The sequence below is a fragment of the Sinohyriopsis cumingii genome, chromosome 15, assembly GCF_028554795.1.
Source record: "Sinohyriopsis cumingii isolate HCF-2022 chromosome 15, ASM2855479v2, whole genome shotgun sequence".
Lineage (NCBI taxonomy): Eukaryota > Metazoa > Mollusca > Bivalvia > Unionida > Unionidae > Sinohyriopsis > Sinohyriopsis cumingii.
The window spans coordinates 93,706,975-93,727,190 of record NC_142975.1 but is presented as its reverse complement, the minus strand read 5'-3'; the positions used below and the strand labels follow the sequence as shown (position 1 = coordinate 93,727,190).

General features: G+C 36.6%; 1 pseudogene across 1 annotated transcript in view; it reads left to right on the top strand.

Moving 5' to 3' along the window:
• The first annotated feature begins 1,089 nt into the window (after positions 1–1,089).
• Positions 1,090–20,216, top strand: part of LOC149782331 (cytochrome P450 2C44-like) — a 58,667-nt pseudogene continuing 39,540 nt past the window's right edge. Inside the window, exon 1 of the transcript XR_016414330.1 lies at positions 1,090–1,678. The product of XR_016414330.1 is annotated as a cytochrome P450 2C44-like (transcript). The remainder of the gene's footprint in view (positions 1,679–20,216) is intronic.

Sequence of the window (20,216 nt, the reverse complement as noted above, 5' to 3'; positions counted from 1 at the left end):
TATGGATCTAATCATTGTGAAGACAGATAGAAATTAAAAACTGAAACCAATCAACTTATCAATATGCAGTGGTGATTGTGAATAGCCATACAAAGCATACAAATACATTTTGTAGCCGACACAATCTGGAATGTGAGGCGTTTATTCATTCATATATATATATATATATATATATATATATATATATATATATATATATATATATATATATATATATATATATATATATATATAATATTGTACAATATGCATGTTCGTATTCAATCATCGCTTAGAATAGGACAAGCAATTATTAATTAATGTAGCAAAGTAGATGAAGTAGAATATTTAATATGATATAAATTAAAATATTACAATAAAAATTAGAAAATTTAATATTATATAAGAGACCGAATCCGGTTGAGAAAAGCCAAATTAATGTACAAGATATCCAGTTATTATGATCCTGAATATTTACAATCTCTATCCCATTATAGGCTAACTGGTAATATTCCACATCTGCGATCCATGTCTACCAAACAGTATAAATTTCCCAAGCCAAATAAGAGATTATTCAAAAACAGTTTCCAATATTCAGGAACTTTTCTCTGGAATACTATTCCAGCTGATATTAGAAATGCCCACACTATTTCTTTTTTTCAAACCCAATATATCCAGTGGCTAGAGAGATGCGGTTAGAAAAAATAAATTCCTTTGCTTGAGGGCCTCAAGGTAGATTAGTACTTCAGTTAATTTTGTTATCCTCTTTAAATAAAGTCATTCTTATTACTATAATTATTATTATTATTATTATTATATGAATGTTGCAAAACATAGCAACTTCGATATTTTGATAAAAGCAAAGAACGGCAATATTAACCACACAACCTTCCTAAAATAAATCGTTGGTTAAAGTTGAATAATGTTTTCAGGAATGAACGGTGTATGAATGCTGTTTCTAAATTTGTCTTACGAAAGACTGGCGTTAACAACTAACCTAACATATGAACATTCCAACAGCATTGCGTCACACTTTTTGTTCGACAGGCATGCGCACATAGGTGCAATCAATGTCATGGACTGATCTAAATGTCGACTATACATTACCTATATAAGTCAGTGTTGCTACGGTACGCAGCAGACGATTTGTAATTTCCAGTCAATGCACTTGTTCAGTTGGATGTAATGGTGAAAGTCATTTGAGATATATATTGTGAATTTAAGATTGTGAAGATATTTACAGCTTAAATAATACAAACCTCACCTATTTAATTCATTGTGTAACTCGGATCTGTTCGAATGATTGTCATGGTTCTAAATTAACACTGGAGTATCAGTACAATGTTTTCACGGCTCTTTGGACTTGACATATTTTCCACATCACTTGGATTCCTCGTTGTTAGTTTTTTCGCAATCCTATTCTTTAGAAATCGCTATCATGGCAAAATGCCCCCGGGGCCCGCCTGGATACCTCTGGTGGGTAATATGCTGGAGCTGACTGCCGACCCCGATTTAAGAATATGTCTAAGAAGGTTACAAAAGAGATATGGTGACATCTACAAAGTGTACCTGGGACCCATTCCAACGATTTTCGTCTGTGGTTATGACGCCATAAGAGAGCTCTTCATCGAACGTGGGATAGAATTTTCGGACAGACCAGCTACCACACTTCCGATACTAATTCTTAATGGCGGAAAAGGTCTCTCTCTTTCTCTCTCCCTCTCTCTCTCGATATATATATATATATATATATATATATATATATATATATATATATATATATATATATAGATTTATTGATTGCTAGATAGATACATACGCTAACACGTTTCTCTATCTATATATCTCTCTACACACACAGACACACACACACACACACACACACATATATATATATGAGTGTGTGTGTGTTGTGTGTGTGTCTGCAAGAGAAAGAGATGGAGAGACAGACAGACAAAGAGAGAGGGAGAGAGAATATTTTCTTGCAACGACTGAATAACTGATATATTTCATGGAGTGGGTGAACACTCGGTATTTTCATGAGTGGCAAGGAATGTTTATTCTTTATAACAGGACGAAATGGCATTTTCTTTGGGATCACGCGTTATGTCCGCAGTTTGCCGTTTATGTTTTGCTGCGTCTTGTGATTATTCACACAGAAAATCTAAGTTAAATTGCACATCAAGAACAAACAATTCGAGCTTTGTTGGATTTGAACTGGTGGCACAGGAAATATTAACAAATAACTCTCATTCCCATTTCAAAGTAAAATAGTACTTTAAGAAAAAATAATAATTCGTGCCTTAATTGGAGTTGGATTGGAGTTGTCTGTATCGAGAAATGGGAAATGTACCACTTGGCCATGTCTGCATCTTAGAATAACTTCGATTTTCACGGTTATCTTGTGATCAGCGCGGTAATGAAATTATTTCTCTCCAGTGAAATATTATAAATATTTTGTTTGGAATGTCCGGTAATTCACGGATGAGTTCAAAATATATTTGTAATTCAATGTAATTATTCTTATATATCTCGATTTATTTCGTATTTTTCCGGAATGATTGTGTAGATAGATGAGAATTATTACTAGGTTGCCATGACAGTGTGTCTGACACGCACGAGTTCGTGTATCACCAACTTCTGTTGTTTCATTTTGTTTTGACGTATGCGTAGACGTAATGGAATATGGACTGGTGCGCGGAGTCAAGTAGGTGTGTGTCGTTTACCCGCGGACCTGGATTCAAATATCAGTATAGTACGAACTAAAATGTATCTAATCGATACGATAATATTATTGGTATTAAACAGTGATTGTGCCTATAATACAAGTCACATGGGTCATGTATGCACATTTACTCATTTTAAGTTAAATATAAATTGTTCTTTTAAAATTTAACAATAAATTTATGTAAACAAAATGTATTCGATCCAGATTTTTTAATGTTATGCAGATGAACTTTCACCAAGAATCTTCCAGACGAAAATTATCTATCGCTATGTACCTTTACAACGGTAGCCATAAATTAAACTTGGGTTAACAAAAGAGTGCGTCGAGTGGAATCGTCACAATCGATGGTATTAGGAATATGTTTATGAATATGCGTAGCCCTCATTGTGATATCAACAGTTAATGGGGCGATATTGGGACGAGTCGACCTACCATTAAAATACACACACCGACCCACGGGCGATATAGGAACAAGATTCATAGGGAGAATGTGACTTACGATTAAAACATACCCTAAGGCGATATAGGGACAGGATGTATAGGGACAATGGGAATTGTACATGGGGAATTTTAACATGGTTGGAGCTTTAGAGGGAAAAAAGTATTGGGCATTTGTAGGGACAAAGGGAAAAACGAACAGGTGGGTCACGTCACGCTACTGGCTTCTGGCAACAATGTGGCAAGGGGCTGACCTGAATATGTGGCGTCTTAGGTAAATACATGTATAACACTAAAAAGATTAGAAGAAAAAAATTAGGCAAGATAGCAAATCTTTATGAGGCCTATCAGCGGCCCAGAAAAGAGCCTATGTTTTTGTTCTTTTAATTCCTTGTATTACTCCGCCAGTTTATTAGTTTCTGTCCTACATTCTTTGTCTTCTTCTTTTTATTTTTTTCCCTTTTCTGCTTTCATTTTCATCCTCCTCTTTCTTCCTCTTTTCATTTTCCTCTACCTTTTCTATTGTTTCATTCCTCTCCCTCATTAGTTTCATGTCCTATTCATCCTCCTTTTCTTCTTTTTTCCTCCTTTATCATTTATCTTAACCTTTCCTTTGCCTTCCCTATATTGTTTATCTCCAACTTGAGACGGTGGTAAGTATAGCCATAACCATCCTCCAATCTCGCCAACATTTCCTCCACCATCCCAATATAACAAACCGTTTCTTTGATTATTCAATGTTGAATGGAGCGAATTATGTGCGCTTGACTTTGTTTTTTTCAAGCACGGACGTGAACGAAATCATTCCTTAAACTCATTTCTCATATTATCTACTATCCACGCAAACGTACGGGAATTCATACAAACCCAAACTCTACTAATCACGCACGGAGAGAAGAAGAAAGAACAATTTCAAATATAATTTCCACACACATTAAGAAGCAAAACTAGTGTTAACTATCCACGAACCCTAAAATCTACTATCCACACACGGCAAGAAGAAGAAACAATAATCACACAAATACTATCTGCACACATGAGGAAAATTATATACTATCCTCAAACTCCAAAATCTGCTATCCACACAATGGAAGAGGGAAAACAACAACAATATCTACTTTAGCAGCAGAGAGGGTGAACAGACCATAGAATTCCGACAAAATAAATAAAACAAACAAATAAATCATCTCGTAGAAAGGTCCAGATTTTACAAATGAACTTTCCTTGAGATGTTTATTTTTGCAATGACCGATTGTACTAATAAAATCTCAGTTTGAAATAGTAGCTGAAAAAATAAAGTACTCTACGTGTTTATTTATTTCTTGTTTACCTTTTTGACGACCAACGTTGGTAGGTACCCTCTCTGCTGCTATTAATTTACCACCATACCAAGTTTGATGAATATTTTTCAACGCGTTTTCGTTGTCGTTTTTCCTCATCTGTTTCATCTTCATCTGAATCTTCGGAATTTGTTCTATGTTTCAAGTAATATTCAAGTTCTGATGGTGGTTTTTCTACTTTGGGATTTATGTTTTTTCTTTTTCTGTAATAGTTCATCAAACTTCGATATCGATCTCCACCGCAATTTTTGCAAATCTGATATAATCCTCTAACACCGTTGTTACAACCAACACATCTTCGTGGACCAGCATGAGGATTTTTCTTTATAAGATAATTATGTTTCTTGCAATATTCTCCACGGCACCTTTTGTTGCATTTATCTGTTGTTCCTTGACGCAGCCACGCACAGTTGTTCATTATATTAATGATATCTGTTTAATTCAATTTAATTTTATCATCACCCCTGTTACCCAAATATTTTATCAATACCCACACGATATCTTGTTCTTGGATCATGTAAATTTATTGTTATAAATCCATGCGGGGTAGCTTGCGCTCGTGAGAAGAAATTTTTGAATTTAATTATATCCATGTCACCACCACACCAGGTTTGATGAATATTTCGCAACGTGTGTGTGTCTACGCCATTAAACACAACTAAAATGTTGCAGTTGTCTCTGATCACCTTCGGAATTTGTGTATATCGTTGAGTAACATAGATCACGTCTGTATTTTTATGTCTCCCTCGGGAAAATATTCTGGCTGGATTTGATTGTTTATCTAGCATCACATCGTCGTATACAACTAAATTATTAATAAATCCGTCTATGGAATCTACGGATGGTGCTTCATCAATATCGGTTATAAACTCTATAACATCATTATCTTCATCCAGTAATCGCGCGTTTTCATTGAAATCTTTAAGTACATCATAACATCGTTGATCATCAACGGATGGTGCTACTAAATACAACTTATCCCATTTCAACCATCTCATTATCAGATTAAGTAATAATTGCGTCTTACCCGATCCAGATGGTCCTATGATAATCATTCTGATGGAGTTCGGTAGCGCAGGATGATGCTTAACTGGCTCTCGTTGCCGAGTTGCTGAGAAATCAATTATATCCATATATATTATAACATGAATTTATATTGTTTACGCTGTAAAGTTAAAACTCCAACCACTGATTTAGCTACAGTTATAACAAAAAATAAAAAAATAGCGTACGGTGGAAAATGTTCTGTGTGCGGTAGAAAGAAATTTTCGTTTTTACCTAATAAGCGCGGTGGTGATATTGCTAATTTGATGTCAAAGTTTCCAGGTGCTCCATGGGCTAAATACAGCGGAGAAAAACATCTACCAGGATATAATTATTGCGGTCCTGGTACTCGACTCGATATCAGGCTCGATGATCAAGATCAACCAAAACCAGGCGAGGAACCAGTAAACGCTATCGATCGAGCTTGTCATGCTCATGATGTAGCTTATAAAAGTAAAAATCTACAAGATAGGCATATTGCAGATGTAAAATTAATTCATTCATTAAATTCTATAAAAAATAAAAATATTAGAGAATCATTAGCTAATTGGTTAGTAAGATCCTCGATGAAAGGTAAATTAGCGATTGGGGCTGGTAATTAATAATGGAATCAATTTATTATTCGCCGAGAGGATACTGGAGAGGCAAAGCAGCAATTGGTAAACTCGCTGATGCAGCATCGGTTAAACATTCTACTGCTAAAACGTGGTTATCTAAACAAGCAATATGGCAAATTTATCTACCACGTCCTAAACAAATTCAGTACTCGTATTTCGATGTCAGTGTTCCTAATGAAGTTCATCAAGCTGATATTCTGTTTTTACCGCATGATACTGTGCGTAGAAAAACGTACAAATACGCGTTAACCGTAGTTGATGTTGCAAGTAGATATAAAGAAGCAGAGCCGCTATCAGCGAAAACATCATCTGAAGTAGCCGATGCGTTTGAACGAATTTATCAACGAGGACTCGGACCACAAGGTGGTCTACGATGGCCACAGCTACTACAGGTTGATCCTGGTAAGGAATTTCTTGGTCCAGTATCATCGTTGATGAAACAACATAATACCAAAATACGACGAGGTCATACTGCAATTCACCGTGATCAAGCAATTGTTGAGCGATTTAATCGAACACTTGCTGAGCGGTTATTTGGATATCAATACGCGAGGGAATTTATTCAGGATAAAAGATCTCGCGAATGGGTGGCAAGATTACCAAACGTGATAGCTGCATTAAATAATGAGATCACACGAACAACCAACATGAAACCCATTAGCGCGGTCACAAAAAAAAATATACCAACACAACGGAAAGATGCTGGAAAACAAAAAATATTAGGTGATGTCACAGTCAGATATTTATATGAGCCTGGTGAACTTGAAGGTGGTAAGGCGAGAGCAACTGATCCTATTTGGAGTGTTACCACACACAAAATATCTACCGTGACAAGATCCACTGGAAGAAATGCAGGCGTTTCCAGACCTGCAATCTACAGATTAGATTCTGCTGCTCCTCAACGTGGATTTACACGTGAACAACTACAAATAATTCCCGCGGATACACAACTACCACCGCGATCACTCCGGTGATTTCGATCACTTAACTAGCACCCAAGGCGCTAGCGCCAAGGGTGCCTGCACCCCGACGTCGATTACACTCAAGACAGGTTAACATGGTATTTTCTCGTATATGACCGCGACTATTATCTTTTCTATCTACGGTAAATTGTCTTGAATCATTACTCGAATACCGCCATAACATTATACAATTACAACATGCGCAATGATTGTTCTGCTGCTGTTTTAACTCAATAATAAATTCAACATCAAGATCAAAGTCGCGTTTATTTTTTTTGTCAGATTGTTTGTATCCGATTAATTTTTTTCTTATTATATCATCATCGATGATGTTAAATTTATCAACGATTTCAGGAATTATGATTCTACGTAATTGAGATATATTTCTGACCCTCGATACCGCCAAATAAACTAAATTTGACCACTCGATGCGATCGTCTACAATCCAGACTCGTGTGTCAGAAATAGTTAATCCCTGAGACGAGTGGATTGTCATGGCGTATCCCAACACCCATGGAGATTTGTCAGCGTGTATTGCATCTTCGACCACACTGATATCAACGGCGACAATATCATTTAATACGAGAATCTGTTTCCTTGACTCTGTCAAGGGTCCTGGAATATCAACATTAATATTCTGTTTTCGTGTATCTGATGGTCTATAACATAACGGAACGGGTAATTCTGAATATTGTTCTTTATGTAGTTGAAATAACTGTTGTTGTAAAGCGTCTCTGATTATTTTTCTACTTGCTACGATCAAATCGTTGGGTCTCCATGAGTTCAAAAAATCACTCATTGATGTCTCTGAGATCACTCCACGTATTATTTCACACTGAATTTTGTTTGATTGTAATCTGATTAATTTTTTAAACTCCCTCAAATTTGCATCAAGAGCCCTATGATCATCATCTATTTCTTCGTAATAATCAACGAAATTTTTTAACCAATCATGTGGAGATGGTCCAACAAAGGGCGGAGGTTGACCATGATCGCCACACATTATTATAGCGGTATTTTTCGTCAGCAACCAATCAAGAAACATTTTTAATGTATCTAATGACACCGTGCATATCTCGTCCCAAATAATTATTTTAGGTATATATTTTTCTCCCATCCGTTCAGGAGTCCATGTATCCCCGCGCCATCGGAAGAAACTATGATACGTACACGATTGTACTTGCCGCTGTTTCATCTCACGTGCGAGTCTATGTGTGGGTGTCAGCACGATTATATCTGAATTTCTAAAAACATTAATCGTTCGAGTTGTTTTGCCGCATCCACCAGGTCCATTGAGATATACTGTCTTATATCTGGTTATTGGATCACTCAACGATGGTGCCTTCGACATTTCTGATATTTTATTACCCTCACGATAAACATCTCTCATCGGAACATCTGCTGATTCTACATAATTGTGTAATAGTTCCTTTTTTATTCTCCACGAACCCCATCGTTCATCATTACTTGTAAATTTCATAACAGATTCTAAATATTTACTTGAAATATAAAACGAGTCCGTTGCGACTCTGACTGCGGCCTCAGGAAATCTATTAATCATCGATAATAAATTTATAGAAACATAAGCCAACATGGAAGATCTTAGATGAGTATATTGCGGAGATACGTCATTTATGTAACTAACGATCGTACCTAATTTTGTTCCGTCGGATAAATAAACACTCTCTCGATTTACAAATGTATTTTTCGCCGTTGTATCAGCGATTATAAAATCGTACTCGGCATCATCTAAAATTAATCGTGCGTGATGTCTTTTATAATCATATGCACCACCTTGAGTAAATTTACCTATAATTTTTCTACCGAGATCTTTTGCGGTTTTGAGTTTATTAGGAATATCATCCTTAAACTCGCTAATAACTTCAGAATCTGACATGGGCAACCAAACTTTGGTCTGTGCATGATATGATATAATTGCCTCACTGACCACCAACGATGTCAGTATCGCACAATCTAGCATATATCGCAACAAAACTATAGGTGCCCAACGTTTTTCACAAAAATGTCTGCCAAACCAAATATAACAAATCTTGTGAAGATTTTCGTTAAACTCGAACGACTCAATACAGGCGAATCCAGTCAGATCAAAATCAGGTAATGGTCCATTAATTGCCACTCGCGTCATCTCGTTTGTAGGGTGACCAAATCTTTCAAAGTACGTAGAACAATCTCCGTATCCCAGAAAACTTCCTGGATAACATGCAACCATATCAACCGAAATAACATCATTGTAATTATATTTGGTATTCCATAATCCGCCATGTCCGTATTCGACGCAACTTGCGCGTACGTCCTCGAGTAAATCAAAACGTGTTGGTTTCCATGAATTTCGTTCTCTGGCGAAATGAGCCGCAACAGATGGAACGGTAAAACAATTAGTTAGTAATTTGTCAGTATTTTCCGCGTGCTTGCACTGTAAAAACGTCGCAAGATTTTTCATCTCGTCATGGAGGAATTCTGTGCGATATATTTCACCGTTTGGTTTGACAAACTGATCAAATTCACCCTCCTCATTACTTTTGAATAACCATACCGATACAGGATCGGTTTTACTTATTTCGTTAATAAAATCAAACATACTCATATCTGCCACAGCCATATCTGCCAGAGATAATTCTGCCACAGATAATTCTGTGGGATAAAATCTAACAGTTCGATCACGTGGAAATATTGTTACTGCGTTAGTCCATGCGTGTGCGTTATGATCGATAATATTTATTGGAGCTCCTTTCGATTTATATTTCGACTGGTACAGTACTTCTCCCGTTATTGTTGCTACGGTTATTGGAAATTTTAATATTTTTCCTAACTCAGCAACATCTTTTATTGTAGCACCGGTATCCCTAACTGAATCAGCCCACGAGTTTATTTTTTCACGCCTTAAATCAGTTAATCCATTTCCACGCATCGCGTTTGTAAAGTGTTCTATTACTCGTTCAGCTACACAATTTAACCTTGACAAGGTCAAGGATGATAATTTCATCGGCGCTAGTTTATCAACGTTAGGTTTTTTATTTATCTCATAAATTCCATAAATAACCGCTGTTACAGGATATGCTCGTTCATAATACGGTTTATCAATACCAGTCAATAGACCCGGTCTGGAATTTTTACTTAATATGATAGTTTTATTATTACCAAGGACAGGATCATATTTGTCACGGATAATCCAACTATCTGTTTCTGTTAATACAATAAATTTTACTCTGAATAAATATTTTTGATTGCCCTCGTATTCAGCGATGTAGTTAATGATAGTTGCCGCTCGCTTGTCATTCATTGTAGCGTCCGTGACAGAGTTGACACTGACTTTGTCAGCTTTCTTGACTCCGTCAAGGCGTATAATCTTGAACGTTGACCATGTATGAGATGCACCATCCGTGTAAAATTCTTTCTTAGCGTCATGAATTTTCGAGATCAAACTTTTATTTTTCGGATCAACCAGATCTCGTACTGGCAAGTCAGAAGATAATCTGTCAAGGTTGAATTTATACTTAACAGGCCTAGTTTGGGATAATCTCTCAAACTCGTTCATATAATTAAAACAAATATTTAAATAAAGAAAATTATATATATATATATACAATGTCCCAATGCAGATGGTTGATGATCGGCTCAGTAAATCGATGCAACAAATCCTGTAGAAAGGAATTTTGTTGGATGCACTCACAAAACATACGACGAGGAAGTCTAGGACCAATACCGTGTCTGCGATGTGGTATTGGAGTGCGAGGAAAGACAGAATTATGTGGGAAGTGTGGCGGGAAACGGTTCAGAGAGCTCAGAAGATATTATGACAAAAAAAATAATAGCGGTGAAAACGCTATAAAATCCGTGGAGGATTATATATCAAGATTTCAGACAAACAATGATTTAAACATATAATATTATTATAATGGAGCAAAATATATTTGTCCCACATCCTGTCATAACAAACTATGAATCAAATATTAATGGTATCATCAGACACCGCAAGTTGAATAAACAAGTTGGTTATATTACTAATGCTGGTTATCTAATGTTCACATGCGGGGGGGAAAAGAAACATTATCTGTGTCATAGATTTACATACGAGTGTCACAAGGGTTTGATCAATGATGGTCTTGTTATTGATCATATTGACGGGGACACTCAAAACAATAATTTATCCAATTTACAAGCTATCTCTCACAGCGAGAATAATACACGCGGTAATACAGGAAGATGTAAGACAATCGGAAAGAGGGCGGTAATTTCCACAAACATAGAAACTGGTGAAGAAATAATATTTCGTTCAATATCTTCTGCTGCGAAATATTTTGATATTCACCCGCAATCAGTACAAAAAGTCGCAGAAAATATATATAAAACAGCTTTATCGAAAAAATATAAGCAGAAAATTACATTTCAGTATCAATAACTATCATCACCACATTATTAACTATCATCACCACATTATTAACTATCATCACCACATTGAATTAATTTTTTTTAATTTATGTCACAGAGGTCCTCCATACACTACTGAATTTTTGATTTAAGGGGAGATTACTTTGTAATATATAGTTTTCTTCGTAGATGGTTGGTTTTTTATGATTGTAATTAGTCAGTTTACTAATTACATCTTATAGTGCCGAACGAACAGACTCATAAGTATTATTTATGGTTTTTAAATATTTTCCCATCATACAACACATGATAATATTATTGATCCGTAGGAAGCTGTGTGTAAACAGAAATCGTTACTCATTGTAATTGACCTGCAGTTGTGTGTTCACTAACTTACAATTCTGGAAAGTTCCTTGACTGGTGCATTAATGCCACTATATTATTGATTTTCGGTCTGCTACAAATGCATAAACTGTTATTATCCAGAAACCGCTACAAATACAGAAACTGTTAAATACAGAAACCAGCTACAAATACATAAACTGTTATAAATACAGAAACTATTATTCAGAAACTATTATTCATAAACTGTTATAAATGCATAAACTGTTATAAATACAGAAACCGCTACAAATACAGAAACTGTTATGATTCAGAAACCGCTGTTTAGTGTAAATATTGGTTCCTTAGCTATATATTAACTTCCGAAACATATGTTCGTAACAACGTTTGATAGCTCGATCAGTATGGTATTGGACTGTGGCGCTCGCGGTCCAGGATCAAACCCCCATGGCTGACAATTTGTCGGTGGTGCGCATAATTGCGATTTTTATAATAGTGGGGGGAACCGCAAGAACCCCTCCGCTCAGCAAATTCACAACCACAATATTGACTGGTTGTTGATACCTATTTTTCGTATCATCCACTGGATTAATTATTATGGGTGTGATTTTGCTGAGCGTACCTTAATTAAGTTATATGTTTGTGCTGTCCCAGAAACATCCCGACGAACTCGAAGGGGGTCTGGGATATTTTTTTTTTATTTTAAAGATTTATATATATTATATAATGAACCATGAAAATATCAAGATGTAATTGTCGCTATTAAAAAATTAAAAAAAGATGGAATTAATATATCTGATGAACTTAATCCTGAAAAAATAGTTCCTGACTTTGAGATTTTACAAGAACGTAAAACCATGGGGACACACACACTATCATCTGAATACAGGCTCATGAAACGGATTCAATCGGCAATGTTTCAGTCGCTAGCTACCGTAGAAGATGATCATGTGAAGGAGTTCGTTCCTCTTTCTACCGCCGTAGAAAGAATTAAGTCGTTATTATCCCACGAGTATGAGGCAAAGAAAACGATTAGTGCTCGCATAAGACAATTAAGAAAAATAATGTCAGATCGTGAAACGATCCAAGGTAACTTCGTTACTGATGAAACGATCCAAGGTAACTTCGTTACTGATGAAACGATCCAAGGTAACTTCGTTACTGATGATAATGAAAATGAAAGTTTTGGTAACTGGGGTCCAAGTCAACGCTGACCACATGTATTGGTAGTCAAAATCAAGAAAGTTCTAACCTTGTCAAATTTGTTCCTAATAAATTTTATTTATTATAAATTTTATTTATTATAAATTTTATTTTTACTGAGGATTTATTTTTTTTTTACTAAAATCAAGAAAAATGCACAAATTACTTGATTCTGACGGGGTAGTTGGTAGTCAAAATCAAAGAAAAATGCACAAATTACTTGATTTCTGACGGGGTAGTTGGTAGTCAAAATCAGGAAAATTGAGCAATTTCGTTGTATTTTAGTAAAAAAAAAAATAAAAATCTCAGTAAAAATAATATTATTAATAAATAAAATTAATTTATAATAAATAAAATTTGTTAGGAACAATTTGACAAGGTTAGAACTTTCTTGATTTTGACGGGGTAGTTGGTAGTCAAAATCAAGTAGTTCGTGCATTTTTATGTTTCTGACGGGGTAGTTGGTAGTCAAAATCAAGTAGTTCGTGCATTTTTATGTTTCTGAGGGGGTAGTTGGTAGTCAAAATCAAGTAATTTGTAAAATCAGGAAATTTAATAAATATTATTTTTTTTTGTGATAGAAATTTTAATTTTACTTTCATCGACTAGCTTTTTTAGTTGCCTAGGCCTTAGTTGCCTAGGCCGATTAATTTGTACCAAACACAAATTTGTGCCAGTAATAATAAAATATTTTTTTAAGTTGATTGAATTTGATTCTGATCTCCGTTACAAATGTTCTTCTAACTGTTAAGAAATCCTCGTGTGTAAAAACCCTCCACATAAAGATCTACGATAAAGTCTTTACGACAAAAATCCTTAAGATTTCACATACAGATTTATTATAAGCTCTTCTTCACGTATGTCAATCAAGCGATTAAGGTGGTCTGTGAGTTTAAAATTGATTCGTGTTAACATATTATTGTGACACCGCAAATACACGGGATTAGTTGGTTCTTGCACGATTACATTTCCAGGGGGGACTTGTGGTGTGAACGTGTACAGGATGTATCCTTGTTGAGCTTGATTTGATCTTCCGAGATCTATTTGATAGCTGCCATCGATTACGTCACAAACCAGATTGACCGCGACCGTCGGTGTTATATTAACGATCCGCGGGGATACGTGTCTTCCTCCGCCATGTGGATCATTATCATGTCTAAGAACAGTTGGAGGTGGAATTAATTTTCTCCATGCATCGAGTAGTTTAGAAAAAAACTCGTCGATGACATCATTGATAGATTTTCTCAACTCGGTTACACTATACCCGGGAAATTTATAATTTGGTACATCGGCTTCTGTTAATTTATATTTTTCTAACCATGCTTTTGCATCAGGATTTTCAGGTGGTTCTAAAAGACTAACCATCTCCTGAACTATTCGGTTATTAATATATTCCATATCTGATATAAGCTGATTTAATATTTCTACACGCGTGATGATTTTTTCACGTGATGACGCTGATATGTCAAAAATATGTTCGTTAAAATATTGATTCAGTTGATCTAGTTGTTTTTTACACTCTTGATTGATTTCCTGAAAATATCTAATAATCGTTTCTCGATGAAAACCCCAATGAGGTCCTGTTTCTCCCGGATTATAAAAAAACCATGCCTCAACACTACCGAAGAAAACAAAATTGTGAAGCAATGATGAGTTTTTTATAACACGTAGGTGTTCCCCGTATGATGGATTAATTTCATGATATGATTGTCTATCCGTGACATAATCAGACCTTTCCGGTTCTGGTGGTATCGGTGTTATCGGTGGTGATATTTCAGGCCATCCTAGCACGGATCTGATTGAAGATTGATAAATATCAACGGCATAATCAGGCGAGTTTATTTCAACCGTCGAGGACAACGTCGGCTCGTGAACGTTTATTGATATTTTTGATTCCTTTCCCGTTATTGATTTTATTCTACGCGCAAATTCCTCACCGATCTCTTCAATCTGGTAACTGCCGGTTGGTATTCCAACAACAACCCAGTCAGGTGTTCCATCGGGTTTGTTGTTGTTAGTAAATACGAGCGAATTATTTGCTGGTGTACCATTAAATGATTTTGATCTGATATTTGGCCAGCTGTAATATACTCGTAATTGTGCTAGTGCTATTTCTTTTATCGGAATTGCAGTAGGAAAATTAACACTAAATTCAGGATTGGTTGAACTTACCGAGATCATCGTTATCTTTGGCGGAGTTGTGTTGGTCACGATCTGCTGGAGTAATTCTGTCATTATTGATACTTGTATCTTTAATACCTTCATCGTATATTTTGGTCATCATTGAAAATTCGAAATCAGATATAATTCCATCACTGAGACTCGCTGATAACAACGAGGATAATTTCGAGTATGCTACCGTCGCTGTATGTAATTTTATTTTGTAATCGGATAACTTTTCGTTCGTACAAGTACATATTTTTTTTGTGATGATGCCAAGCACACCTGCAATAGTTGTTGCTGCTGAAATACAGATAGTTACAGCTACTGGTGCCATCGTTGTTAACGCTGATAATATTACACCGGTTCCAGCAACAACAGCGGATACTGAATAAACAATCACATCAACGATAACCAATCGTCGTCGATATTTTTTTACTTTTACTGTATATTGATCAACTTGATCTTTTAGCGCAGCCTGCCATTCACGCGCTTGATTGTATCTGTATTGTGCACCGTCCATATATATTTTTATACAGTAACCAATTGAGGTGTTTCAGCTACAAATTCCAAACACCACCAGAAGGATGTTGCGGTTAATTTCTTATCAGCTGCTTCCAGAATAAATATTTCTTCGGTTCCGCTATTTAATACAACAGATACAACCCCGGAAAACCTGTCTGTGGAATGACGCCATGGAAACGTTGTAAATATTTCAAACTTAGCGGCGGAAAACACAGATAGCCTGTACACGCCAGTGACTGTTGCGGTATATTTGATAGTATTATTTTGCTGCGACCATGTTGCAAGTCCCGATGATACCGTGCATACGATGTTTGTGATATGCCCGGGAGTTATTGCAGCTGAAATTTTAATCAGATTGGTTTTACTGACAATCTCAGGAATTCCCGCTACGATGTTTTGCTGTCTTTGTTTGATCGTGTCTAGGTTATTTTTGATATCAACGAGTTTCATGTCAATGGCGCGTGGAGTACCGAAGAATTTATCTATGGTATCATCGATTTTTTGAAAATTTCTTCGAAATCTTCCAAAAGCTCCTGCGTGAACGTCATACTCAGCCCGTAACGTGGATAATTTACCGTCTACGGTGCCATAGTTGACATCGACGTATTTTTTTGTTGCTGCGTCTTCGTCAGATGTTGGATCCGCTAAAACTACTATTTTGTTCCCGTTCATGCTGAGTTCACCCATCATTGTGTCACCGGTGTTTCTCACGCGATTAGCAACACTTTTTGCAATTTCATCTCTGATGGTTTTAAGTGACGTACTTGAATCTCTGATTTTGCCGCTCTCAGTAAACACGGGAATATTATCCGTAACTGCACCAAGTACTCGCCGGACTATATCATTCCATTTGATATTGCTGGTTTTTAGTTTACCATATCGATCTTGAAAGATAACAACTTCATCTGGATCAACTCCAGCAAGGTTCATAATATCAGCGAGGTCATCTTTAGTCGCATACTTTGACAGATCAACGTCGGATTTTATTTTCTTAACGCGTGAAGATCTTCCGTAAATGTCAACCATTATAATAAGATCCGTTGTTTAAAATGCTTTACGCGCAACATATCGGTTGCTTGTATAATCGTGCACGACTTTATGTGGCGGCTTGGATGATTTTGATATAGCGTCGAGTACATTAATTACTTCACGGCCGCATATTGGCGGATCTGTCGTTGTTTGTGTGGGTAGCGTTGAATACCAAACTTTGGAACCTCTAGTTGTTGCGTGGAGTGGTGCGACATACTTGATAAATTCAACAGGTGGAGCTAACCCGTACGAATCAAAATAAACAATTCCACGCGGATCAACCGCGTATGATACCCAATGAGTACCGGGTCCGGAACGTTTGTCAAGATTAATAATACCTGTTTCAAGTTTGTTTGGTTGTTTCGGTAATTGATCTCGCATAAAAACACCTCTAAAGGCGGATATTTTTAATTTTTTAGCAGCATCAAGTAAATCAAAATTTGATGATGGAACGTCTAACGAAATGACCCTGGAAGCCTTAGGCCTCTCCCCCAACGAGATCCCGGTAATCTTAGACCGCGTCCCTTTTTTTTGTATCCCCGCCCTGTTGCTTTCTTTAGTGCCATTCCAGCTGCTGTTCCAACAGCACCTAACGCGGCCGCTTTTGCTACAGCTGGAGCAGCCGCAGCTATTAATGCCGGAATGGCCGCAAGAAGTGGAAATATACCACCCGTTTTAACCATGTCTTTGATGGCGCTCGGGGAGAGATGGAATTGAACTCCAGTTTTTGATTCTAGGGCTTTATTGAAATGTTTAATCTGATTATTTGTCAACGATAATTTGTTTGGACCACCACTAATATGATCTCGTTTTAGTGATATTTTAGTTCCGCATTTGTTGGCGGTTTTTGTTTGAAGCTTTTTTACCTGACCGGGGGTCAGAGTAACATTAACATGACTATACGACATTTTTATATAAAATATATTTTTCTAAATAACACGATTAAAGATTTTCCACCGGTGCATCAACGACCCTCATTCGACCACTGCCACCTTCAAGTAACATGGCCTTGTCGCTAAGTATGACCGCTATCGCTCTGTAGAAGCCGGGAACAATTGGTGGACCGGGTATATCAGGAGGAGGGTTAGTAACATGAGCTCGAAAGTGTATATCAACAACAGATTGTTTGGATAAATCAAGATGTTCTAGTGAAAAATAATAAATCAGATATAGACCTGTAAAATCTAGTTGTGATATTTGCAACCCGGTATCTATATTTTGATCACGTCCCATGAATGACATTAAACGATGATATGCGCGCGCTACATGATTTTGAACAAAATTTAGTTGTATATCCTCGGCTGGTTCTTGATGTCCATTTATCCGTAAGGAAACTTCATTAACTCCAAGGTTGTCAAATATCATATGTGAACGTTCTTGATTATTCGTCCGAGCATTATCTTGTAGTGCAATAAAAATATGTCGTGGTGCAGAAACACCCTGTTGTGATGCTATATGCCATGTAAATAAACCATTAATATTGCTTTGAGCAGCATCTGTGGTTACTGTTAACCATGATAGCAATGATTTACCGCCTTGATCCATAAAAGATAGTAATTTTTGTTCCTCAGTAATAGATGGAGTCATTACTGGCATCCACAATGAAAGTTTTGATATATTTACTTTACCCTCGGCAACACCAGCACCTCGCCAGATTGCATCATTATCATCACCTTTTCTTACGAGCACAATTGTGTGTTTAGCTCCAAAGATGACTTTTCTAACATTTCTGCAGAATCCAAAGATGTGTGATAATGGAATTGCACACGAAAAATTTCTATTATCTCCCGACAGCGCTGATCGGCGTGTTGCAAATCCCAGGTTGTAAGTCGCATTAACGCTTTTTATAATATCATAATCAGCACCTGGTCTGTCTGCGTGCTCAAAATCAGCTGGTTGTGGATCAACTGAAGTAGCTCGTGTTGCCAGTACTTTGGTATACTGAACATGATCAGCGTTGTTGGTAATATCCTTAGCAAACATCATTGTTGGACCAGCTGATCTTGTAAAGTCGTCAGAATATCTGGCTAGACCAATTATTGTTGTAGCAACGTCGACATCATTCTGAACTGATTCAATATTTTTTCCATCAATCATATATGTGGCGCCACTAAATAATGCCATGATCCCGTTGTTGACAAAACCAACACGCAAATTAGCAGCATATGGCGTATTAACTACAACATTCGTTACAAGTCTACCTTCTACTTCAATAAACGCCTCAGCTGGCAAGAAATATCTACTAGTATCATGAACCTGTAATTCGATTCTCCCCCGCTGATTTGGTAGTCTTGCGTCATAAGAATAAAACTGATAATCACGTACTGACTCGTACTTAAGGACAGGTGCCTCCATATCAAATGCTGGGTCTGATTCGCGCCTGAACATTTTTATTATAATTATCATTTTTTCAAATGATGATCATCGTCGACGAAGACCACTTCCTGCTATTAAATTTGCTGTTATATTTTTTTCTGCTTCTTCAGATATCGCCGCTAGTTTTTGATTTGCAGCCTGATTTATTATTTTACTTACGTCTGCAGGCATCACCTCAGTACTTGCCAGTTTCACCGGTGGTTGTTGTTTTCGTCGCAATAATCGTGATAATCTTTCTTTGATCGCCGAGAACGCCTTACCAGCAACATTGACAATTGCACCAGGAGCTTTATCACGAACAATATCAATAGCCTTCATCGATAATTGTTTTGCAACAGGTGCTACTTTTGGAGCTATCCTTGTAAATAATCCCCGAATGACATCACCAAGTCCATTTCCGTAAATTGCTTCATAGATTGGTAATCGTGAGTTTACCGCTCTAACCTGTGTGGGTTTACGATGATTATCATGCACAATCATCTTATTTTATTTACCATTTATCTAACAACTAGTCATCAACGAGCTCATCAATAAGTTCTCGGTAAACGCCAATATCCATGATACCACCTTGAAATAGTCGCCGACAAATATCAGCTGCTTCATTAATTATTTCTGGTGAATTATTTCCAGCACGTTTTCCTCCTATGAGAACTTCTAACCGTGATACGTCATTGATGATATTATCAGGACATAAACCAGATCCTGTTTTAGGTTCATCTTGAGGTGTTTTAAATACTGGTGGTTGCATTACCGGAGTAAGTACTTCAGTGGTGGGCGGGGGTGATCCAGATGGTGAACCTGTCGGTGTAAATGTTACATCCGGTGCAGAAATTTTCCCATGGAATAGTGATTTAATTAGCTCTTCAGTCTTTTTAATTTCCGACTTCAACCTTTGCTGTGGCGAAGAAGATTGCTGTTGTTCTATTTGTTGCAGAGGTGGAGGAAGCTGATACTGGAAGGACTCTCCTTGTTTTGGTTGTTCCCATCTCTCTCTATAAAGTCTTTTTACTTCTTCTTTAAGTCTTTCGTATTCTGAACCTCTAGCTTGTTTTTTGTCGTAATATACGCGATATATCCACTTGAT